Source organism: Ambystoma mexicanum, chromosome 4p, assembly GCF_040938575.1.
Source record: "Ambystoma mexicanum isolate Mex_15411 chromosome 4p, UKY_AmexF1_1, whole genome shotgun sequence".
NCBI classification, from domain to species: Eukaryota; Metazoa; Chordata; class Amphibia; order Caudata; family Ambystomatidae; genus Ambystoma; species Ambystoma mexicanum.
The window spans coordinates 767,200,905-767,228,246 of NC_090927.1; positions in this window are offsets into that span (position 1 = coordinate 767,200,905).

Genomic DNA, 27,342 nt, shown 5'->3' on the forward strand with positions numbered 1-27,342 from the left:
TGGTGTTTTCATATCTATCTCTGATTTGTTTTCGTTTGCTATGCGTAGGAAAGTGTGCAAATCTTCCCATGCGGTTTATAGTCAAAATGTCGACAAAAAAATGTCGACATGCAAAAAAGTCGAAAAGAAAATGTCGAAAACAATAATGTCGACATCCTATACATAGAATGGAAGAAGTCAATTTATCGAAAAAAAAATGTCGACAAAAAAAATGGTCGATTATCATAGACAATAACCAGAAATAATCATTGGGGGGGGTCCCCCCCCCAACCCCCCAACCTCACCCTCCATCACGAACCATCCCAGCACCCCCTCCCCTTCCCTTCGTCCGTAATCACCCACTTGTCTGTGACACTGGATAAAGATAGGTTACGAAATGGTTAACACGCTAGATGACATTCCTGAGTAAAGCACCTTGTTTTTGATAGCAGGAAACGGGTAACGGCTGTGAAAAAACCGTCATTACCTGACAGAACATCTCTTGAGAGGTTACTTCGGGCAATTGACAGCATTTTTTTCGTACTTTTTTCTAGCGAAAAGGTAAGACGCACTACCATTATGAAAAATTACGTCTACAATAAAGGAAATAGTATACAGTACCTCAAAAAAATTATTTTTACGTGTCGTTTCAGGTGATAAAATGGAAAACAAAATAGAATTTATAGAAAGCCAAAAAGGAAGTAAGCAGCTGGTATGGAATGGATACATATTCTGTAAAGAACTTCAGCGAAAAGAGAGAATATACTGGCGCTGCACAGAATATACAAAAAATAAATGTTCAGCCCGCGCAGTAACAGTGGGAACAGATGTAAAGGGAAACGCTGAACACAATCATATGCCTGATCAAACAAATATAATCATCAGGAAAACATTAACGGAACTTAAAAGAAAAGCAGTAGAACATGAGGGGGAAACTAGTGGATCGGTACTCAGGGAAGTTTGTGGCCAATTACCAACGCATGTAACAGCGCAATTACCAGCTGAAAAGTTGATGCAACGCACTATGAACCGAGCAAAACATACCAATGAAAACCTACCCCCTCCACCTACATCCTTTGAACATATACGTATTCCGGATATTTTTAAGATTACAGCGAGAGGAGAACATTTTTATTGTGGCGAAATGGGAATAAACAATGAAAAAATCTTGGTGTTCGCTACCTCTGAAAACTTTCGCCATCTAAGTCAAAGCAAATATTGGCAAAGTGACGCCACGTTTAAAGTATGCCCCCACCCGTTTTTTCAATTTTATACTGTCCATGGAACAATCAATGACAAAACATTACCACTGATTTACTTTTTGATGCCAAAAAAAACAGAGGACGCTTACAAAATCGTATACAATAAAATTAAGGAAACTACACCAGATTCACAACCAGAGACAATAATCATGGATTTTGAAACAGCACAAATCAAGGGTTTTTCATGCGTGTACAAAGACACTACAATAAAGGGTTGTTTTTTTCATTTCACTCAAAGTGTTTGGAGAAAAATACAGAAATTAGGTTTGTCAGCAAAATATACGGAGGACAGTTACTTTCAGATTAACGTAAAAAAACTTTTTGCATTGGCTTTTGTACCGGAGAATCATGTTATTAATTATTACGAACATTTAATTGACAGTGAATACTATAAAAATCATGAGAATGAATTAACAAATTTACTAGACTACTTCGAAAATACATGGATAGGCCAGTTAACACGGAGTGGCAACAGACGCCGACCAAAATACACAATTGAGTTATGGAACTGCTACCGCAACACCATGGAGAACAAACCCCGAACAAATAACGCATTAGAAGGCTGGCATAGCCGCATAAGTAAAAATTTCAATACCCAAAATCCAAGTTTGTGGCATTTCTTGCGAGACTTAAAGTTAGAAGAACAACACCAAGAAATGAGAATTTCGCAAACAATTTCTTTGGCAAATCAGGCACCGAAAACCAAAAAATACAGAGACTATGATAGTAAATTAGTGCAATTAGTACAAGCATTCACAGTAGAGAACAAGGACATTTACTTAGATTCCATAGCTTTTAACTTAAAATGCTAAAAAGAGTACTTACGTTGCATTAACCGTGAAAAAGTACCATTTTCTTGTTGAAATCCACAGCTTCAGTAAAAAAAGGTATCCAAACTCACCGAAAAGTGTCCAAAATCCATATTACTCGAAAGTCCAATAATCAGTTCCGGGTAATCTCGCTACTCCATGAAAATAAAAACTTCCAAAAAAGCCATATCCGAAAAAAAAAATCCACCATCCGTACGACAAAATCCTTGAAATCCACATAGACCCGGTCCGTCAGATGAAAAACCATGAAAAAAATGATGAAATGCCCAAAAAAAAAACAAATCCATGGAGCGAAGGGACGAGGAGGCGACCGCGGTAAAAACAAGTCGAAAGTGAGCTTTAAAAATGGCGCTCACGTTTACGTTGTGCTACGTACCTTACGTAGAAAGTCAAAACAATTATAAGTTAATAATTATAGACATACATTTTTAGCTCTCAAGCGCCATCTACTGGTTCTTTATTATATAACAAGTTAAAATGAATTACACAAAGGTGTTGTATTTAATTATATATTTATTAAAGTAAAAGTATTGTTAATTTTATTTATTTATTATGTTGTACAGTTACGTTTACTTACACATACTACTTTCAATTTAATAAACATACTGATATATCAAACTTACCATCAACAACGTATTTGTGTGTATATATATAGAGAATGTATTTATGCTTTTATTAAATGTCGACAAAATAATGTCGAAAATGTATTGTGTCGACATTTTTGTATGTCGACATTATACATTTTCGACATTATTTTGTCGACATTTTGACTGTCGACATTATTGATGTCGACATTATGACTGCACACCTTCCCATGCATACTCTGCACAACTTAAAGTGACAAACCATGTGGGTGGGCCAGGGTTGCGTAGCATGCACCGTACATCTGCGTGACATCGGAACCAGTATTCTTTCATACCACGCATGTTTGCCAAGAGATTTGTAATACGTGATTGTAAAACTTAATCTTTCTCTTGCACCTTTTGAAGTAGCTGTGTAGCAGACATGTTTACAAAGTTGGAACCTGTTTTTAATGTGTGTGCAACTCTGTAACATAGAGTTGCTAGTTCACTTTCAAAGAGGAGGTGGAATATGTTTTCCATGTTTTGTCTGAATCTGGGGTCTTTAGAATACATTTGTAAAGAGCAGTATTCTGATGCTATTATTTGTGTGGAGAGCGGAGTGAGGCGAGAGTGTTTTGTTGTCACTCTGCCAATTCAGCATTTCAGCATTTTGCACAGTCTGTCTTCCGTACAAACCAGCAGGAGGAGGAGTGCCTTTAAAACCCTAGTCCCAATCTCGAGCGGAGCGAGAGCGGAGTGAGGCGAGAATGTTTTGCTGTGTTTGGCAGGGTTTGAAGGTTGAAGGTCGACTGAAACTTTATATTCTGAACAGAGAACCGTGTGAACGAAGACCAAAGCAACTCACACTGGAACAGTGTGAATTCTGTCCGTTTTTAATCCTGTGTGTGGCTGCTGAGAACATCGGTGCAACCATGTGCAGATTGTGAAGCCTCAAGTGCACCTTGCCACAAAGGCCTTTTGCTAAATCCTCTGTCAAAACTTGCCGGCGTGAAGGTAGCAAAGACCAAAGGCGGATGCAGGAAGGGAGAAGGGCAAAGGTCAGTGAGAGGCCGGAAAGAAATGCAGGATTACCAGACCGTAACGCTTAAGGAAACCAAGATCAGGACTTAAGCCCCTCATGAAGTAAAAGGTAAGAGACTGCGGGGGACAGCCTATTGATTACTCACAACTTACTGCCTACTGTTTATTGCTCACGGGAGTGGGCGCTGGTCTTAAGAGTAATATACTAGCGCAGAGGAAGCTTTGGGAACCTACGTGACTAGATCAGGGACGTAGATTTGGAAATCATCTTAGTTCCCTGTGACAATAGTGTGACTGTTAGGAGACAGCACACTATAGGAGAACTTTGACTCCTTGGCCTCACATACACCTGCAAACACCTTTACTTGCACCTAAACAAAGGGGGAAGCAAACAAAGAAGGGCAATATCTAACCACCCAGAAATGAAGCTGCAGAGTACAGCTCTCCTGGATCTGGCAAAAGTGCCCGAATGGGATGGCTCCTACCTTGATCCTGTGGCACAATCAACGACAGCGGGTACACCATTATCAAGTGGAACACTGATTGGACTTGCCAACAATCTATCAACAACTAAGGCCCAAATACATGGCAGCTCAAAGAAGAGAGGGACAATGAAAACCAACCCAAGCAAACAAACCGCTGGAAACAGGGTTTTGAGTATATGGTAACTACAAAGAACATTCAAAACAAAATCAAGGCGTACTTTGGGAAGAAAAGGACTAAAAGTTTGAACGATGCAGAAGAAGACCCAGAGCAAATGTGGGGCCTGTTAACATCGGGTAACATAGGGAGCAGCATTACGCCAAGAGAAGCATGGCGGGAAGAGATAGCCCCACTGACAGGTCAAGCTGCCCCTGCAGATGTCATGCATGAACCACAGGATGCTGCAAGAGACATGAGCGCCAGAAGAGACTCCCAAAAAAAAAGGATACTCATCGGTGCATGGGGAGGAAACTGTTGAAGACTCCAACCCAAGTGGAACCACCCTAAGGGCACTAAATTATGTCCTGAACTCCCTGGTCTTGGTCTTCGAGTTATTAAAAGGAGAAGCCCAGTCCCAAGCAGGGATACTCCTGGAACTTACAAATGAGATGGCAAAATGCGATGTGTCCATTGTTGGGCTTAGCAATGTGATCAATTCCATAATCGTACCATCTGTAAAGGAAACCAAAAAGTAACTGTCAAAACAGAGTCTGGACATTGCTTCCCTCCGGGGGCTCCTGGCCAATAGTAAAAACGAGGAAGAAATTTTGAGAGGCCATCTGCAGGAGGCCCTGCGACTCATGCAGTATCAACTATTACCTCAGGAAAAGGGGGACACAGCTGAAAACAAATATCTAAAACATTTGATGATACCACGTTATCTGAATCCATACTTGAGGAATTCATGAGGCTGGCCCAGGTGGCAGAAGAGCAAACAGAGGCCGTAAATGAGGGTCATCAGACACCGGCAGAGGATCCAATAGAAGCTGCAAATGGAACAGCCTCAAACTGGATCGAGGCCGGCAACCAAAACTACAGGCAAAGGAGAAAACTGAACAAAAGACGGCATGGGAAGAAAAATCAGAATAACACCCTATCCCAACCAAAAAATAAAAAAGAGAAGAAAAATAAAATATCAAAGTGCCAAAATCATCGACACGCAACGCTTTATGGAAAATATTACATTATCAAAGACAAAGAGATCAGAAGCGAAGAGGCAAGAAGAGGGATTGCCCTAAGGCAACCCCGCGATGCAGATGGTCGACTCAAGACTTCGGAGCCAGCAGCATTGGTCGCTCTGCTCGAAATCAGGGGTGGGGGGGACAAATAAAACTCATCAGCTAGAGCCTAAAGATCAACCAGAGATTGTAAGTGTGATGTGAGCGTTGGCTTACAGACTGAACCACAAGAGAAAGCAGTCACAAAAGAAACTGGACAAGTAATGCAAACCTTGCGATTAGCCCCAATATTCATACAGAAGAAGCAACCTAAGGCAAATTCAAGTTTTCTGGACGTAACTACGAACAAACAGACCCAAGGAGCAAATATAAAATTGGCACCAATATTCCTTACAGTGAAAAAAGGAGAACTGAAACCATTACCGGTTGGCCAAACAGATACCCCTCCGGCAGTGGCCATTAACCTGGGGGAAGGAAAACATCATACCATCCCAAGAACCTGGACTGGCCTGGGGAAATCTAATACGGTAGGAAAAGAGTGGATCCATAATCTTGCTCCTCGGGAGGGTCAGAGAGATATAACGAGCAACCAAGAAGTGGAACCCACTGGATTTGAAGTTCCAAGACTCTGGCTAAAATTCATATCTAAACCAAAGCAGTTCAATTCCTTAATTAGACTTGTGATTTTGTCTATATTTAAAAAAATTAGAAGTCTTTTTCTCTTTTCAACTGGAGACATTGAATATGTGAAATTCCCAGATCGTAAAAATTCATTCATGGTTCAGATTGGGTTAAGTTCAGAAAAGGCACACTGAGAAATTCTAAGAGCCTTAGAACAGGAAGGGCTAATAATAGCCAGTGAACCATTCAGAACACCTTCCCTCTGTAACACTCCAACTAACAGTCCACCAAGAGGAATTTTACAACAACAAGGGAGAGGGCCGCAGTGGCCAAGAAAGGGGGGAATTGTGAGTGAACGAGAGGATTCAATACAGGAAAAAGTCATATTGTAGCAGGTTCTCACGAATATGGGAATAGGTCCTCAGTGCCTTTAGTCAGAGAGGCGTCCATGTGGTGAGCTGGAACATGCGGGGATCTAGTACATTTAGAGCAAAACCCCCAAGAGATTACCTTTTTGGTAAAATGGATATACTCTTATTCCAAGAAACTTGGTTGGTAAATCCAATTGAGATCAAGGGGTTTACAACAAACTGTCTGCCTACTACCCAAAAGGCAGAGGGACGACCTGTGGGAGGTCTCCTTACAGCATTTAAAAACAGTTATGTTAAATAAATTGTTCCCATTTTCCAAAATGACATGGGAATATGAGTGTGTAAAGTTCCATTGGAATTTAGTTTAGCCAATCCAGAACTGATAGTAATAGACATCTACTAGATATTCTAGGAAATAAACAGTTCCCCTCTTTGTGGAAAACAGCTCTGGTTATACCATTCTTCAAGGAGGGCGATACGACAAATCCAGCAAACTATCGTCCTATGGCCCTCCTTGATATTGAGAGAAAGGTTTTTATGAAGTTGTTGCTGAACGAACTATTAATCTGGGTGGAGCGTGCAGAGACCCTCTCTTGTTTTCAAACAGGATTCAGAAAGGGGATGTCAATGGCACTGAATAGTATCATACTAAATCTGGCTAGTGAACCTGCCAGGCAAAAGGGAGGCATGCATTTGTATACCGCCTGAATTGACCTATCCAAGGCGGTCGACCAAATTGACAGATTAAAGCTGAGGAGTAAGTTTAGGAGTAAAAGGGATTCCGGAAACACTCCTTTCAATGTTAATGGAACTACATAGAGGCACATCGGTGAGGGTCCGTTTGGATAATCAGGGTCATATTTCAGAGTCAGTGGAGGTTGCGAAGGGAGTAAAGCAGGGGTACCTTGGGGCACCTCTGTTCTTCAACCTATTTCTGACAGATGTGGGGGACCATCTGATTTTGTCAGCTCTGGCCAGTCCAGAATTAAATGGGAAAAAGATATTCTGGCTGGCCTATGCGGATGATATCGTCTTGGTCAATAGGACAGCTATTGGCCTACAGCGGTGGCTAACCTGCTTGGGAGAGTATGCTTCCCTGATCGATGGAACAGAGGTCAAAGGGATGGAGTTGGACGGAATGGACAGAGTGGATGGAATGGATGGACTGGACGGAATGGATAGAGTGGATGAAACGGATGGAATAAATAAGAGTCGATAGAATGCATGGAGTGGACGGACTGGGTGAAATGGATGGAGTGGATGGAATGGATAGAGTGGACGGAATGGATGGAATGCGTGGAGTGAGTGACATGGATGGAATGTATAGAGTGGATGAAATGGATGGAATAAATAAAAGTGGAAAGAATGGATGGAGAGGACGGAGTAGATGGAATGGATAGAGTGGATGGATTGGTTGGGGAGGACGGAATGGACAGAGTGGAGGAAACAGACAGAATAGATGGAATGGATGGATTGAATAAGAGTAGATGGAATGGACAGAGTGCACTGAATAGATAGAGTGGATGGAGTGGTTGGAATGGACAGAGTGGACAGAATGAACAAAGTTGATGGAACAGACAAAGTGGATGGAACGGACAGAACGGATGAAATACGAATGAAAATGTTAACCTGCTTCCCAGTTCCCATCCTTTTGCTTTATATCCGTAAGCCCAGCAACCTGTCTCTATGTGTCTGTATGTCGCTCTGCTCCCTGCCTTCCAGCTCACGTGCCTGGTCTCGGCATCCTTAAATATAACCATCACATCACATCACTACACTTACTCTCTGCTATACATCATCATTCAACTAGATCACAACTATATCCCAGATTAATTCGGCCTAGCTGTCCACATACAAACTCGACCCCCTGATCACCTCATCACCCTATAAAACGCAGCTAGAATAGCACATTCCAGTTAGTTGCTCACATATGCGTCCTTCGGGCCTAACGCAGCCAAAGCCCAGTCTGGGTGTCCACCCACCATACTGCACACATCTAACTGATACCCTCATCACCACACCTAACGCTAGGATGCAGCTACCATCTGGAAATACATCATCTGCACACATATCTGGTGCACCCACGTACCTTATAACACTATCCCTCTCTACAGACCTGAATTACGGTTCCCAAGGGCGTTCAACCTACCAGCGCTGTGAGGTCATACTAATGACATATATGCCCTGATTCATGGATTATTTGCGCAGAAAAAATCAGGATTTGTGCGCCATTCTGCCCGCAAATCCCTGTTTAACAAATGGGGATTTGCGGGCAGAATGGCGTACAAATCCCGTTTTTTCGGCGCAAATAATCCATGAATCAGGGCCATAGAGTGCTATATAAATGCCAAGTAACGTAACATAACATAACATAACAAAACCCCTACTGGGTAATGTCTCCTGAACTAATATGCGACAATGATGGTACTTCTTTCAGCATATTAAGAACGTTTGCACAGTTAAGCACCAAAACCTCCCGATCCTTGATTAGTTTTTCCAACAACAGTTGATTAGGGGACTGTCTAACCAAGGGCAGCCCCTCACCCAGGTGCCTCGATTGAAATGTGAGTTGTTCCAATCATTTTCCTCCTTGCCTCCAAAGTGTAAAAAGTGGGGCTCACCGGGTCGCACCACGACCCGGCCAAGGAAAAAAAGGGCAGAGGTTGTAGTACATATTGTATTTCTGCCACCTCTTCTGATATCACATCCAGGGTAGTGATACTTGGTCTGGCCCCCATGTTTAACCCGAACCTTGGCCTAAAATCAACAGCATAGGGGTCAAAACCCACTAAAGACCTTAGACACCTCGGCTCTGCCACAATTGGGGGCAACACATTGTTCACTCCATTGACTGTTTCCAGTGTAGAGCCCAAACCCACTTCAGTCTGTCCCATGATCACTCCTGTTTCCCTCTCTAGCACAACCCTCACCCCAGAGAGAGTGGGCCCGGTTTGAAAGTCTTGTACCTCCACCACCATAGCTTCTTCTGGTAGGGCAGTGTCCGGGAAGAACTCCAAAGTGTCCCCACACTCGGAGCCCGTGGGAGAAATAGCTTTCGGAAAAAAATGCAGAAAGCCCCTCGAATTTGTGTTTATTACCATCTTTTTATTTTTAGATTTTTTGATTTCAACCACCTCCACCCCCTTCTTAGTTTCTTTCTTGTTTATCTTCTGCCGAAAGATATTGCATTACTCCCACCTGCTCCCTCCATTACAATCACATCCATGTCCACTTCCGCCCCTTCCACCCCTTCAACAAGCAAGTCCTGTGCCATCTGCAACGCACTGGGATTTATGGGGGAGTTAATAGGGGGGGTCATATTTGGCAAAAGAACTGCTCTGTTCCACCAAAGGTAAATTACAAGTGGCAGGAGAGTCCTCAACAGTTAAGGCCCCCTGAAACCTCTACGCAGTTATCAAAATTGTTGCCATTACTAGACATAATCCCAGAGGAGATCACCGGCTGTACTGGTCTACCTGGAGAATGACACACACCCACAACCACTTCAGAGTAATGGGAGTTACAATGCCCATTTCCACCCCCATCCACATCCCCATTGATGTGTCCCTCAATGTAGGTGAATCTTTCATTCAAGCGATTCTAAAGCCGACAGCTGCTGCCCCAAAACACAGCACACCCATTCATTGCCATCAGTCAGGGCTTTAAGTGCCAGGTTAAAATGTTCCCGCACGGTGGAAAACAGGCTAGCATCAAACACAGCCTGGAGATTAGATATACAATATTTTGGGTGTCTGGGAATCCCAGTAGGTAGGACAGGCGAAGCATCGCCGAAGTGTAGAGCTGATGGCAGAAATGAACTCAAGTCTTTGAATGAGTTTGACTTGGTACACTTTTAGCCCCATGGCTTAGCCGGTTCAGAGGTAGTGGCCTGCTCATGGGCAGTCACTCAGGTAGGGAGTCCACCGGAGTGTGGTCTGTCTCCTGAAGGTTCCCCAAGTACAAGACCACATAACCATAGCTAGAAGAAACATTCACTGGCTACCAGTAAGAGGCAGTGTTAAATTTAAAATACTCTCTTACTCATAAGTGTCTTTCTAACACCGCTCCACGCTACCTCTCCAACCTAATCTCCAAAGCTCAATCGACCATGCAAACCCGGTCGGCTTACCTAAGTCAACTGACTACACAAAGATACAAAAGATAAAAAGCAGGAGGATCCAGCTTCCCTGTTATCACATCCAACTACTGGAATGCTATGCCTTCAGAACTAAGAACCGACCCCTCACTATGGTCCTTTCGCAAAAAACTAAAAACTTGTCTTTTCAACCAGGATATTAAGACGCCACACCGTTCCTCTAATGAGCTCTAGGTCTCCCCCCTGTCCTCCATCCACAGCCAGGACTGACACAGCACAACTAGAAACTGTGATTTTGCTCTATGCATATGTTTTACTAAAAAGTCTAAGATCAAAATGTAACTAAACACTTAAATGTGAATAATGCAATTATACAGCACGTATCGATACTATTTCTGTAACTGTAACTTTACTGTACAACCAAGTTTGTGCAATGTGCCCGTATTCTTAAGTTCAAGCGCCCAGATGCCTGAGGGTTAGGCGCGCAATATAAATGTAATAAATAAATAAATAAATACTGCTGATGCAGAACAGAAGAACTCCAAGGCACCCATAAGGCCGGCGTCCCCCTAACGTCCCCTCTGGGTTTTTTAAACTGTCATAACAACAACTATGCTGTTCTCCTCCTTCAATGACTGTCCTGGAATGTGGGCATTAGCAACGTTAACAACCCCATTTAAAACACTGGCATCTGACATTTCAGATGCTCCCGCCTCCCTACTTCTGCCGTTTAGGTCTTTGTTGTCATGGACAGTCAATATTTCCACATCTGTTAAGTCTCTTAAGAGGCCCCTGCTAGCTGAGAGCAGGGCCTGAAAGGAATCACCCATGGTAAAGCCTTTCAAAATTGTAGCTCAGAAATTGGAGGAAGCAGGCGTGGGAACAAGATTAACTAGTGGCATGTGTGTTTCTCCTTCCAAACTGGAGGTCGTTGGTAAACATTCTAGAGAATCCTTTTTCTTGTCCAAAATTATAAACAGCCGGATTCACTGCATTTGCCTCCACCCCTTTCTGCGTCAAGACCCTAGAATTGGCTGTACACTGGGGTTCTGGAGTATCCAAGCCAGCCTGCTGGCACTCACAGGGTGTTTGGGAAAAGAGTGAGGGTTGGAGGCATGGAATTGAACGACTTTTCACAATGACAGGGTGGGAAGAGCAGAACTAATACAGCCTCCAATCACCTTTTACACACTCAAATCGAGCAAAGGCTTAGGGTGGGAATGGTAAATGCAGGGAGAGGAGATTAGGGCTACCCTTACTATTCGTCCTGGGGTTATGTGCCAAGTAAGTGATTTTGGTGGGACGATCCTCACATGGTTCAACCACTCAATTGAAGTGGCAAATCCCTCGGGGACCACAGTTTCCTCCCCGGTTTACATTGTGTTATCAGAGCGCTTGCCTCCAACCAACATCTCTTTTGAGATCTTTGAAAACCTCTACAACCAATCCAAAACTGGCGTTCTCAGTCTTCTTTACAAACGTTTCCACTCACCACATGGGGAGCGAACCTCGCCCTTGAGAATGGGAGTCCCAGGAGGCCACTACTGTTGAAATAGGCAGCTCTTCCCACTCGCACACTGAACACACCCAACTCACTGCGTCGCACACTGCGCACTCACCGCGTGTGTCTGGGTTTTTGTTCAAATAGCCAAACCGATCCACGTTCAAGAGTATGGTAATATAGAGCAGACTCGTGGGAAGCTCCTTGAAGGGCAAACCCCAGCATTCCCTGATTCTCGTCATTCATAGCACTGTGGCTCTCTGTAACTCTCTGTAGCACCCAACACACTGGGCCTCATTCCGGGTGGGGAGGTAAGGGATAACGGGCACCGGTAAGGAGACCGGTGCTGGTAATCTCTTACTGTCCTACTACGAGTTCCCTTAGCGGGTACCTTCTTTACCGCCTGGTCTGACCAGGCGTTATGGACGGGACCCGTTAAGGGAAATCAGAGCCAATAACGGTACCGCAAATTGCGGTACCGTTATTAGCTACTTCCCCCTTCCCATTGAGCCCTATGGGGGCTCAAATGGGAATGGGGAATGGTTTTTTCAATGGGGACTTGCCGATCCCGCAAAGGTCGGACTACACCAGTAAGTCCCCATTGAACGAGACCGGTGCCGGTACCGTTATTGGAAGCTGTCATGGTGCATAGTAATCCCTGGACATGAACCACACAGCTGACAAGATTCAGAATGAAGTACTTTCCAGCCACTGGTGAATGTCACAGTCTTGAGGGTATCGTTTCTAAATTCCATGAATTAGGTGCAGGCATGTACAGGTGTTATTAAATCTAAATATTTCTCAGATCCTTGTTCAGTTTTTAACAACAAATAGTCCAGCCCTATTTTTTAATTTATACAAGAATGTATAAGAAATTCATATTTAGCCTGTCTGACAGCTGACTTTACCTCTACTTTAATACTACTGGATACATTCTGGGGATTCTGTCAGATGTCACTTAAGCCCAGTGCACTCAACTGTTGCCTTGCAGGCTTCACCCATGAAAGTGAATGCCCTCCCGGGTACTAAGTAAACTAATAAGGGCCTTTCTGTAGTTTCCAAGTTCCAGGCTCACCCAGAGTCTAATCCAATAGAATACCGGTTTCCCAGCTGTTTGTAAGACAATCGGCTGCAGGCCACAATCCATCAACAATGTGGAATTGGCAAACATATTGGTAACCTTAGTAAACATTTTAACAACTTGTTCTCCACAATCCCCACCTTCTGGCAGTTAATATGTCCCCACAATTCACCTCCATAAAGAGCAGCCAAGGTGGTCTGTATCTTAGAAATGTTGATAGCTGGAGATAACAGCTCTTTCTCCGTGATCTACAAAGTATTTTCCTCAAACCACCACTATTTTTTTCTAAAATAACCTGTGATTTTTCGAGCTGTGCGGACCATGCCCCAGTGTCAGTAAATCTTACTTCTAAGTAGTCATAACAGGTTACTTACTCAAGATTAATCCAATCTACCTTCACAGGGCACAGAGACCAGTACTTTCGTCTTACACTTACTTGGGGTCAATCCCAGTTGGCTACATTTGTTGAAGAAACACTCCCTGGTCCCCATAGGTGATGTTGCCAGCAGCACTGCATCATCAGCAAAAAATAATTCCGGAAGAATGTCAATACCAAGTTTCGGGGGATCAAGCCTGCTGCCCGGGCATTCAGTCATCACTCCCAAAATGACCTTGTTAATAAAACGGCTGAACAGGATCCGGGCAAGGATCCGGGCAAGGACATAGCCTTGCTGCACGCCCCTGTCTACCCTGAATGGATCAGTAACTTCACCTGTGAGCTCCCACCTCTCCACTGAAGTGTTGTTTGAGTAAAGTTTGTGAATCCCTGTTTCCAAATAGGCAGGCACCGCCTGCTTCAACAATATCTGCCACAGCTGCTCTATAGCAACACAATCAAAAGTTGTGTGCAGAGCCACAAAGACAGCCTACACCTGCATCTTCTTCAGTACCGTATATTTGTGTCAGACAAGGGATAAGCAAAGTCACCCAGTCCTGCAGCTGCTTTAATACCACCTTCACAAATATTTTTCCTGTGGCATTCAGTAATGAAATAAGCTTATAGTTACAGGACTTTTCCCTGCCACCTTTTTTTTACAGTTCGGCACTATTCTGGCGGTTCATCAGGAGTGGGGAACTTGATTAGGTTTAACTACTGCTGAAAGCAGCTTAAATCAAATTGGTGCCCTGACATCTGGCACATCCTTCAACAGATTGGATGGGATCCTGTCTGGACTTGGAACGTTCTGGCTTTGGAATTCAGAATTGCACTCTTCGCCTCTGCCAGTGTAATCATCATTGATGGTCGATTGCATTCAATCGTCGATAAACCTTTGTTGGAAAAGCCCTCAATATTCACACATTCTTTAACCACACTGTCTTAATACAACTCCCGGAAATGGTTATGCCAGTCCTTGTGGGAGATGTGGCAAAGGAAACCATTATCGTTTATTCCCTTTTTGTCAGATACCAGGGTCCAAAATGTTTAGCATCCCTCATGTTAGCTGCCTCTGGGGCTCCTCTTTTTTTCAGCCAAATTGTATTCTTATAATTAATTCTGCAGAGCTGCAATTACTCTTTATTCACTTGGCCTTCTGTTGCAAGGCAAAGTGTCAGAGGTTTCTTCACCACCCTGCACTCATCATCAAACCAGTCAGGCGTTGTCACCCTTTTCTGTTTCATCTCATTTACTAGTCTAGTAACACGGGGGCAAAGACCCGCAACCAGGTGATCAAACTCAGCCAAAACCTCCCTTTCACCAATGACGGTGTCACAAATACTCTCAATATTTGCCAATATTGTTTGGTAAATAGCATGTTTTAGCCCAGCCATCAATATTTGATCCCATTTAATGACTCGTCTAGCATTCCCGGAAATCCTAATCAGTACATTCGGCACAGAAATATCACCCAGTTTGCCTGTTAGTCTCACATCCAATAGAAGGGGTTTATGATCACTTTCTCTGTGGTCAATGGCAGGAAACTCCTCAACAAGTTCCCAGTCACTCACTGACACAAGGATATAATCAATCGGTGTGGAGCACTGGAACCCAAAAAAACGTGTTCCTGCCAGGACGATCAACACTACAGCTGCCATTTCATGCCCTTAGATTAAGCCCTTGCAAAATGCGGCCTGGATCTAACGCCTGTTTATGGGCCCATAGGGGATAACATGCCTCTACACTCCAAGTCAACATCATACCATAGCCCTTCTAGTTCTTTTAAGAGTTCAAATTGCAGGTTGAAGTCACCCCTGAGTAAAATATGAAGTGTCCCAGGTGTAGTGTGTTCCCAGCTAGTTATTAACTCCTGTAAAAGTGTCATTGTCCCCAAACGGTTGGTGCCATAAGGTCTATTATACAGATTAAATATAGGTAGGGTGTGCCCCTCACTATTTTTGCCAATTACTAAATGTTGATATGGGGGACTCTGGTCACACATTTCTGTTTTCCACCCTGAATCTACCGCTACTAGGGTCAATACGCCCCCCCCCATGGTCACCCTCTAGCACCCTTGGTCGCTGAGGTATTGATTGCCTTAAACCCATGTATCCCAACTGGTGATATAGAGCCCAGGTGTCCTGCATACATACTATCTCACTACTTTGTATTAAGGCAATCCAATCTGGGTCCATAAAATGCCTTTCGATCCCAGCAACATTCCAAGATAGCACCCTTATTCCTTTTGGCTTTATCAGGGTTCTGTTATCACTGCGTCTGGGCTGGGGGGGGGGATGTCAATCCACCTCTTCTAATTCTACACCCGTTGGAGATGGATTGCACTTACCTTCAATTAAAATTGCCCAGGGGTTCTCTGTTGAAACCCACCAGACGGGAAAGGCCTTAATGATGTTGCTGTTCAGGGAGGAGGATAGCACCTTCCCTCAATTTCCAGTAACCCCTCAACAAGTTCCTTGTCCTTCAGCGTCAATTAGATATAATCTGTCTGTCCACTGGGCATAGTCCCTCTGTCACAGGTAGTAATGTCCTCTCTTATGACAGAAGTACATACCCTGACATAACAAACCCAATGGATGCTCTTGTAGTAGGTTAACATCTTCTTATTATCGTGTGATCCTGTTCTTAGTTTGGGGACATTACAGATATAAACAGTTGCTCCACACTTTGCCCCAGCTTGATTTCTAATATGGGTATTGGGACCAAAATCCTCTTGTATTGAGCAGTGGGTTACACCGACTATTGTCAATACATCATAGTGGGTGGGTAGACACATGCTTGATGATGGCATCAGTAATTGAGTTTGCCCACTGAAGATCTTTCCTAACCCTCAAAGCATTGGTTGCTGGCAACACGTTCTCACCGACAATACTATCCACCTCACTATGGTGCTGTGGCAAGGATAACCCATTAACTGCTGCTTGTTGTACAGCCATCCCAGGCAGGGTATCAAGGGGTAAAGGGGCATGCTCCTTTTGTATCCCATATAGCTGGTTCCCCTGTCCAAAAACTATGTTAGTCAATTTGGTCACATTTCCTTGAGTTTTCCAACCTCTCCTAAAATCTCCTTTGGGTTATTACTTAAATTACATTTACACCCACAGGTCAACAATCATGTGTTTTTTTTAGATGAGGGTTCGCTATCAGTTTTTTTAACCATTTTGGTTCCGACTGTATGTTTAGGTGGTGTTATCTTGGTGTTTCTTCTCCCCTTGGTGATGTGTTTTCTTTACCAGCCTCACACAGGGAAACTGCCCTTACTGTCATTACACTTGACCATCCATTCCATTGAACCACTTCCCCAGAATCCTCTATTTAACCAGGGGAGATAATCTGTTCTGCAAAGGAATTTTGGGTGCAACCATAGTGGACCCAGAAGTCTGTGCATGACTAGTTGATTTAACCAGACCTATATCAGGCCCCATCATTCGTTCCCTATCTAGTTTGTTAAGGATTGGAGTAGTCAGGGCCGTTTCAATACCTGGAAGTTCCTGCACTTGCCCTGGAATGGAATATATTTCGATGACATTACTCGTTGGTGAACCCAAAGATTTAAGAATATGTACCAGAATGGAGTACGTTTTCCCCCCTCCTGGCCAGTAGTGTTCTCTACTATTAATGTATTTAGGGGATCCTCGTTACCTGCTCTCCTTGCACATCTCCAGCTCATTGTTCTAGTGTCTCATTGGACTGTGCCACCATCATCAGCATTCTCTATCAAACCCATTGCATGAATGCCTTCATCTTGAATTACGCAGTTAGATTTTATGGTTCTTGCCCCCCCCATCTACATCATACAGAAAACGGATGATTTCTGAAATGAGTACATTTACCTCATTAATAGGCTTGAAGAGCTTATATACTCTTTTTTGGCCCAACCCATGTCGGGATTGTGGAGGTAGCTTTACATTTCACCATCCTCAGTTGTGATTCACTAATCCTCTATATCGAGATCAGAAGCCTCTGGATAAGAATCATCACCTATGCAATACCTGCACAACACAATAATAGCTGCACAATTCTCTACAAAAAGCAACAAGTGCTTCTACTTCCAAAGAGGCATTACGCTACCTCACCTCCTAATAATGAGCTGCGTGTGTTATTGTTCCTCTTGGGGTTTTTAATATTCAAGTGCCTTAGTGATCCAAGGTGGATATGTTTTGTACACATTTCCAAAGTACACACATGTGCAAATGTGCAGAAAATAGTTTTAGTGGTCCAACAACCTTTAAAAAATTAATCAAAGTTAGATAAACGTCTAATACCTTCAAGTCTACTATTTAAAAACTTTATGCAGCTTGACATATAAACCATATAAAATCATGCAGTACTGTACAGAACAAGTTAAATAAGCAAAATGCACAATAAATTCCAGTTCATAGACAGCCCAATATATAAGCAAAATACACAACTGATTTCAGTCTGAGCCTCCAGACAAGTCCACTTATCAAAGACATACCAATGCATTACAAGGATTATCCAAATTCCTCATACTTAAACAGTTAACTTCCCTGAATTTCCCGGATGTCAAAAAGTCTGATAAAACAGTGATGATGTTTGAAAAACAAAAACAAAAATAAAAATGAATGAATAAAAATGAACAGTGTGCAGAGCGGGAGACGCTCGACCGCCCAGGGGCATCCATAGTCCGTCTACCCCTCCCTGCTCCTTCTGTCGCTTTTTGGAACAGCACCGGACGCTAGCAGGAAATCTGTACAAGAAAGACCGCGGTTAGGAGCCAGCAGGTGCCAATATGCGAGGTTGCAGAGCCACAATATCAATAGATTAACTGGCCGATTCATGGAATAATTAGCGCGGCGCAAGTGGGCAAAAACGTGCGAATCGCAGTGGAATAGCGAAAATCGCAGTGCAAGTGCGAAAATCGCACGAAAAGCAGCGCACGTCGATTCATGGAAGGCCGTGCGCGAGAAGACCAGCGGATGTGCGATAAAAAAGTGCGCGGCGCACGTTGGCGCACAGGCCAACAAACAGCGTGCGCCAGGTCACAGCGAAAATCGCACAGGCCACAGCGAAATTCGCACATAGCGCGGCGCACGCAACAAAAGTAGGCGGAACACGGGCGTAACACTCGGAATGGGGAACAACTTGCAAAAACGTGGGCGTCACGGGGGAAGCACAGGGCACAAGTGCGCGGAACGCCCACACGCTCGCCTAGAACACGTATTCATGGAATAGAATAGGGCAAAAAAGCGCACGCTCAAACCAGCGCACAGGCACAAACATGACCGCCACAAGAAAGCAGGCGGTAGCGTCTCTGCGGTTGTAAGAAATGTGCGCCAAAAGGTGCGCCAACAAATAGCACCCATATACTGCCATGATGAATGTCCTATACTGTGGCCCTCCAGGACAAATGACGTGCAAAGGGGTACCCACAAACACGGACACGCTGACAAAAAATACGTGTGCGTGTATACCGGGGTGCGCGGGAAGTCTCACACGCGATTTGGCCGGGTATGTGGATTTCAGGGGTGCGCGGGAAGGTCCACACGCGATTCCATCAGGGTAGGTGTATTTCAGGGGTGCGCGGGAAGTCCCACACGCGATTACAGCAGGGTACGTGTATTTCAGGGGTGCGCGGGAACTTCCACACGCGAATAGCCTGGGCGCGTGTATTTCAGGGGTGCGTGGGAATTTCCACACGCGAATAGCCTGGGCGCGTGTATTTCAGGGGTGCGCGGGAATTTCCACACGCGAATAGCCTGGGCGCGTGTATTTCAGGGGTGCGCTGGAATTTCCACACGCGAATAGCCTGGGCGCGTGTATTTCAGGGGTGCGCGGGAAGTTCCACACGCGAATAGCCTGGGCGCGTGTATTTCAGGGGTGCGCGGGAATTTCCACACGCGAATAGCCTGGGCGCGTGTATTTCAGGGGTGCGCGGGAAGTTCCACACGCGATTACAGCAGGGTACGTGTATTTCAGGGGTGCGCGGGAATTTCCACACGCGAATAGGCTGGGCGCGTGTATTTCAGGGGTGCGCGGGAAGTCCCACACGCGATTACAGCAGGGTACGTGTATTTCAGGGGTGCGCGGGAATTTCCACACGCGAATAGCCTGGGCGCGTGTATTTCAGGGGTGCGCGGGAATTATCACACGCGATTTGGCTTGGTACGTGTATTACAGGGGTGCGTGGGAAGTTACACACGCGATTAGGCTGGGTGGGTCCTCACAGGTGTTCCCTGTACACCCTCCACGGCCCCTGCAGGCAGCCCACAAAACAGGGGACTACCCTGCACACCTGCTCATGTCCCCTTGCACCCCCACCCCCCAGCAGTGCAGGGGCAGCCTCCACCAGGCCCCCACCCATGTCTCCCACCACCCCACCCCCCACCATCCAGGGTCAGCCTCCACCAGGCCCCCACTCATGTCTCCCACCACCCCCACCCCCCACCATCCAGGGTCAGCCTCCACCAGGCCCCCACTCATGTCTCCCACCACCCCCACCCCCCAGCAGTGCAGGGGCAACCTCCACCAGGCCCCCACTCATGTCCCCTATCACCCCCACCCCCCACCATCCAGGGGCACCCTCCACCAGGCCCCCACTCATGTCCCCTATCACCCCCACCCCCCACCATCCGGGGGCAGCCTCCACCAGGCCCCCACTCATGTCTCCCACCACCCCCACCCCCCACCATCCAGGGGCAGCCTCCACCAGGCCCCCACCCATGTCTCCCACCACCCCCACCACCCAGCAGTGCAGGGTCAGCCTCCACCAGGCCCCCACTCATGTCTCCCACCACCCCCACCCCCCAGCAGTGCAGGGGCAACCTCCACCAGGCCCCCACTCATGTCCCCTATCACCCCCACCCCCCACCATCCAGGGGCACCCTCCACCAGGCCCCCACTCATGTCTCCCACCACCCCCACCCCCCACCATCCAGGGTCAGCCTCCACCAGGCCCCCACTCATGTCTCCCACCACCCCCACCCCCCACCATCCAGGGTCAGCCTCCACCAGGCCCCCACTCATGTCTCCCACCACCCCCACCCCCCACCATCCAGGGTCAGCCTCCACCAGGCCCCCACCCATGTCTCCCACCACCCCCACCCCCCAGCAGTGCAGGGTCAGCCTCCACCAGGCCCCCACTCATGTCTCCCACCACCCCCACCCCCCAGCAGTGCAGGGGCAACCTCCACCAGGCCCCCACTCATGTCCCCTATCACCCCCACCCCCCACCATCCAGAGGCAGCCTCCACCAGGCCCCCACTCATGTCTCCCACCACCCCCACCCCCCACCATCCAGGGGCAGCCTCCACCAGGCCCCCACCCATGTCTCCCACCACCCCCACCACCCAGCAGTGCAGGGTCAGCCTCTACCAGGCCCCCACTCATGTCTCCCACCACCCCCACCCCCAGCAGTGCAGTGGCAACCTCCACCAGGCCCCCACTCATGTCCCCTATCACCCCCACCCCCCACCATCCAGGGGCACCCTCCACCAGGCCCCCACTCATGTCTCCCACCACCCCCACCCCCCACCATCCAGGGTCAGCCTCCACCAGGCCCCCACTCATGTCTCCCACCACCCCCACCCCCCACCATCCAGGGTCAGCCTCCACCAGGCCCCCACTCATGTCTCCCACCACCCCCACCCCCCAGCAGTGCAGGGGCAACCGCCACCAGGCCCCCACTCATGTCCCCTATCACCCCCACGCCCCACCATCCAGGGGCACCCTCCACCAGGCCCCCACTCATGTCCCCTATCACCCCCACCCCCACCATCCAGGGGCAGCCTCCACCAGGCCCCCACTCATGTCTCCCACCACCCCCACCCCCCACCATCCAGGGGCAGCCTCCACCAGGCCCCCACTCATGTCTCCCACCACCCCCACCCCCCACCATCCAGGGGCACCCTCCACCAGGCCCCCACTCATGTCTCCCACCACCCCCACCCCCCAGCAGTGCAGGGGCAACCTCCACCAGGCACCCACACATGTCCCCCTGGCCCCAGGTCCTGACGATACACAATCATGGCAGTAATGGGCAGCATACCCAGCACAAACACCCAGGCAAGGATAGCATCCACCCACATAGTGAATGCAATTACATGATACAACCCCAATGGCAACAATGTAAATGGACACATGCCCGACACACACACATACACAATGGGTGCAAGTGAATGTCAAAACACATATCATGACATGTATGAAACCAATGAGAAAATAAAACAAGTGAAAGTAAAAATAAAAAATGTATTATAGATTAAAAATAAGTAAACAAATCAAACATACAACTATGTGGATAAGCAAATGAATGGTCCATGTCCGAGAACAAAAGTCATAATCAAAAAAACAAAGGAATAAAAAAAAATTGTCGTCCAAAGCAATATCATGTAGTATGAAAAAATATGAAAAACCATTTCCTCATGGTGAACACAATAAGAAATGAAAAAGAAGTATCTACAAAAAGCAAACTATATACAGGAATGTTCCAGGGTCCATGAGCCCAACACCATAAATGAAACCTACTACTACCTAATCTAAAAAATATATACAAAAAAGTGGCCATTGTCCGAGCGGTCCAAAATAATAAAACAAAATAAAGGAAACCTAACACTAACTAACTAAATAACTATATACGGTGTGCAGTCATAATGTCGACATCAATAATGTCGACAGTCAAAATGTCGACAAAATAATGTCGAAAATGTATAATGTCGACATACAAAAATGTCGACACAATACATTTTCGACATTATTTTGTCGACATTTAATAAAAGCATAAATACATTCTCTATATATATACACACAAATACGTTGTTGATGGTAAGTTTGATATATCAGTATGTTTATTAAATTGAAAGTAGTATGTGTAAGTAAACGTAACTGTACAACATAATAAATAAATAAAATTAACAATACTTTTACTTTAATAAATATATAATTAAATACAACACCTTTGTGTAATTCATTTTAACTTGTTATATAATAAAGAACCAGTAGATGGCGCTTGAGAGCTAAAAATGTATGTCTATAATTATTAACTTATAATTGTTTTGACTTTCTACGTAAGGTACGTAGCACAACGTAAACGTGAGCGCCATTTTTAAAGCTCACTTTCGACTTGTTTTTACCGCGGTCGCCTCCTCGTCCCTTCGCTCCATGGATTTGTTTTTTTTTTGGGCATTTCATCATTTTTTTCATGGTTTTTCATCTGACGGACCGGGTCTATGTGGATTTCAAGGATTTTGTCGTACGGATGGTGGATTTTTTTTTTCGGATATGGCTTTTTTGGAAGTTTTTATTTTCATGGAGTAGCGAGATTACCCGGAACTGATTATTGGACTTTCGAGTAATATGGATTTTGGACACTTTTCGGTGAGTTTGGATACCTTTTTTTACTGAAGCTGTGGATTTCAACAAGAAAATGGTACTTTTTCACGGTTAATGCAACGTAAGTACTCTTTTTAGCATTTTAAGTTAAAAGCTATGGAATCTAAGTAAATGTCCTTGTTCTCTACTGTGAATGCTTGTACTAATTGCACTAATTTACTATCATAGTCTCTGTATTTTTTGGTTTTCGGTGCCTGATTTGCCAAAGAAATTGTTTGCGAAATTCTCATTTCTTGGTGTTGTTCTTCTAACTTTAAGTCTCGCAAGAAATGCCACAAACTTGGATTTTGGGTATTGAAATTTTTACTTATGCGGCTATGCCAGCCTTCTAATGCGTTATTTGTTCGGGGTTTGTTCTCCATGGTGTTGCGGTAGCAGTTCCATAACTCAATTGTGTATTTTGGTCGGCGTCTGTTGCCACTCCGTGTTAACTGGCCTATCCATGTATTTTCGAAGTAGTCTAGTAAATTTGTTAATTCATTCTCATGATTTTTATAGTATTCACTGTCAATTAAATGTTCGTAATAATTAATAACATGATTCTCCGGTACAAAAGCCAATGCAAAAAGTTTTTTTACGTTAATCTGAAAGTAACTGTCCTCCGTATATTTTGCTGACAAACCTAATTTCTGTATTTTTCTCCAAACACTTTGAGTGAAATGAAAAAAACAACCCTTTATTGTAGTGTCTTTGTACACGCATGAAAAACCCTTGATTTGTGCTGTTTCAAAATCCATGATTATTGTCTCTGGTTGTGAATCTGGTGTAGTTTCCTTAATTTTATTGTATACGATTTTGTAAGCGTCCTCTGTTTTTTTTGGCATCAAAAAGTAAATCAGTGGTAATGTTTTGTCATTGATTGTTCCATGGACAGTATAAAATTGAAAAAACGGGTGGGGGCATACTTTAAACGTGGCGTCACTTTGCCAATATTTGCTTTGACTTAGATGGCGAAAGTTTTCAGAGGTAGCGAACACCAAGATTTTTTCATTGTTTATTCCCATTTCGCCACAATAAAAATGTTCTCCTCTCGCTGTAATCTTAAAAATATCCGGAATACGTATATGTTCAAAGGATGTAGGTGGAGGGGGTAGGTTTTCATTGGTATGTTTTGCTCGGTTCATAGTGCGTTGCATCAACTTTTCAGCTGGTAATTGCGCTGTTACATGCGTTGGTAATTGGCCACAAACTTCCCTGAGTACCGATCCACTAGTTTCCCCCTCATGTTCTACTGCTTTTCTTTTAAGTTCCGTTAATGTTTTCCTGATGATTATATTTGTTTGATCAGGCATATGATTGTGTTCAGCGTTTCCCTTTACATCTGTTCCCACTGTTACTGCGCGGGCTGAACATTTATTTTTTGTATATTCTGTGCAGCGCCAGTATATTCTCTCTTTTCGCTGAAGTTCTTTACAGAATATGTATCCATTCCATACCAGCTGCTTACTTCCTTTTTGGCTTTCTATAAATTCTATTTTGTTTTCCATTTTATCACCTGAAACGACACGTAAAAATAATTTTTTTGAGGTACTGTATACTATTTCCTTTATTGTAGACGTAATTTTTCATAATGGTAGTGCGTCTTACCTTTTCGCTAGAAAAAAGTACGAAAAAAATGCTGTCAATTGCCCGAAGTAACCTCTCAAGAGATGTTCTGTCAGGTAATGACGGTTTTTTCACAGCCGTTACCCGTTTCCTGCTATCAAAAACAAGGTGCTTTACTCAGGAATGTCATCTAGCGTGTTAACCATTTCGTAACCTATCTTTATCCAGTGTCACAGACAAGTGGGTGATTACGGACGAAGGGAAGGGGAGGGGGTGCTGGGATGGTTCGTGATGGAGGGTGAGGTTGGGGGGTTGGGGGGGGGACCCCCCCCAATGATTATTTCTGGTTATTGTCTATGATAATCGACCATTTTTTTTGTCGACATTTTTTTTTCGATAAATTGACTTCTTCCATTCTATGTATAGGATGTCGACATTATTGTTTTCGACATTTTCTTTTCGACTTTTTTGCATGTCGACATTTTTTTGTCGACATTTTGACTATAAACCCTATATACAAAGGCAGCGGGCAAGTCCTGCGGCTCACTTGTTGATGTTGCTGGCCAGGGCATCATCGAACTCCATGTCGATGTCCTGGAGGCGGGACTCTGTCCTGGCCCCGAGGTCTCGCAGGGATAACCCCATGTTCAGCTCAAACTCCCTGCGAGCTTCCTCGAGGCACTCAGCCCGCCTCAATGCCCGACGCATGGAGAACTCCGCCCTGACCATGGCGAGCCGCTCCTCTTCCGCCCGCTGCCGCTCCGCACCTATCCGCTGGACCAACTCCTCCCACATGGAAGACACCACCATCCCAGGGTTGCCCTGCCCTCCGGCCGATGGCTGCCCCTCTGATCTTGATGGCCCCGAGCCATTATGCCTCCCACGTCGAGCCCGCTGCTGCCTCCGACGCCACTGCCTCTGCCAGCACGACGGCATCCAGGCTGATGGAAACCACCGACGCCGTCGTGCACGTGCCCTGCCTGATGATGCTGTCACATCTTCCATCTGCTGGGGTCCAGTTGCAGTGTTGTCCACCCCTGCTGGACCTCCGACTCCCAACTGTGGCAGGGATGGGATCCCCACCGAGCTGGCTGCATTGGTCAGGGCAGGTCCACAGGGGGCCCTGGTGGCATCTGGCCCGGAAGACGGCAAGGAGAACGACTGGTGGATAGCCTGCACAGAGGAGGAGAGGGCCGCCACATTGGCCAACACATGCAGGAAACCCCCGAACATGGCCGATCCCAATTGGGCCACGTCGGCACGGTGCACTTCGTGATGACGTGCGTGCTCCTCCCGGGAGGCACGCACGGCATCACGAATCACAGCCGTGCGCATCGCGACCCCAATCAGGACCTTCTCCACACGGCCAGGGGTTCCCACGTCCGCAGGTGGAGGGGAGTCAGGTGACATGGACATCCCCACTACCTGCGGACGGGCCTGGGACGGGGCATCCCTGCTGGTGCATGGTGGTGCACTCACAGGGTCAGGGACAGCGACATGCACAGGCCCCTCCACGGTGACCTGTGTTGCCTCCTGCCCCTGGCCCTGGACTGCACCACTTGCACCAGCAGGGATGCCCCCACCAGGCCCCATGTGTGCCCCAGTGGCGGCCTCCTCCTCCTCTGTGCAAACCACCAACCTGGATGGCTCCTCACCGTCTCCCGCCGTAGCAGGCCCCTGTGGGGGCTCACCCACCCCTTCCGCTGCAGCCGTGGGTGCATCCCCGCCGCCTTGCTCCACAGCGCCGTCTCCGCCCTCTTCTTCACTAGCCGCTGCGTAGAGGGAGACAAAGAACACAAGCATCAGGGTACTGCACAATGGTCCCCTAGACAGGAAGCAATAGCAGATGAGCACCACTGTCAAAGTACACTTCCATCATGTCCCTCCACAACACATGGGTCAGTCCAGGAAAAACACACACAGTAACAGGCATGCTGCATGCCATGGATATTTCCATGCATGTCCAATGGACTCTTGAAACATTCAATGATATGCAACTCACATGCATCATGGCTCTTGCATATCACATGCACACACTTCACCTCAGTCACATCCATCTGGCCCCAAACACACCAAACACAGCCAAAACAAGGGTAAGTTGGCTGCTTCACTGAATCTGTGCATTGTCACACACATGTGTCATGCATCCATGGCATGCACAAGTCACAGACACGCAGGTCAGGCACACAGACATGGCTACCATATATGTACCTGGCATCAGCACCCATCCCTCACCCCCACCCATGTCCAGGTACAGAGACTGGCATGCTCTCATGTTCAAAATCTGCATAGGGCTCCCCATGCCGCATTTGGACACATGCAACAACCACGTGGGTCACACATCACTGGTCGCACATGCATTACCATGATGTGCCTGCACACATACATGCATACATGGCCTATGGCACACATACAGGCAAGTATCATAGAACCAGCACACCGCAACATGCCCTGTCTCACACAGTAATGCTTGGACACTTACCGCTCAACTCCAGACGGGCCTCCCTCTCAAGGATCTGGGCGTGGAGCGCTGGGCGTACGCGTTCCAGGACCCTCTTCTGGATGGAACTCATGTGGCCCCGGCCCCCCTCCACGAGGCGCCGGGCCTTCACAAGGGTCCTGGACCTCAAGTCCTCCCAGCGCTTCTTGATCTTCTGGACGTTGCAGGTTGCCACCCCCTCCGCGTTGATGGCAACCACACAGTCGGCCCAGATCCTCTCCCGTCCTTCCTTGCTGGCGCGGGACGATCCAAAGAGGGCATCATACTGCCCCAGGACATGCTCCACCAGGACACCAACTTCGGTGGCAGTGAAGCTGGTGCCCCTCTGCCCCTCTGGCCTGGGGTTGCCACTGGTGCCAGATGTGGAAGTGCCCGACATGGCAACCCCAGAGGCAGGTGTGGGTGGGCAACTGGGTCCTGGGGCTGGGCTGTGGAGCGATGTAATCCCAGTTGGGAGTCTTCAGTTCCAGCAGGGGTGGACACAGCAACTGGACCCCTGCAGATGGCTGATGTGCAGGCACCAAATGGCAGGGCACGGTGGCAGCA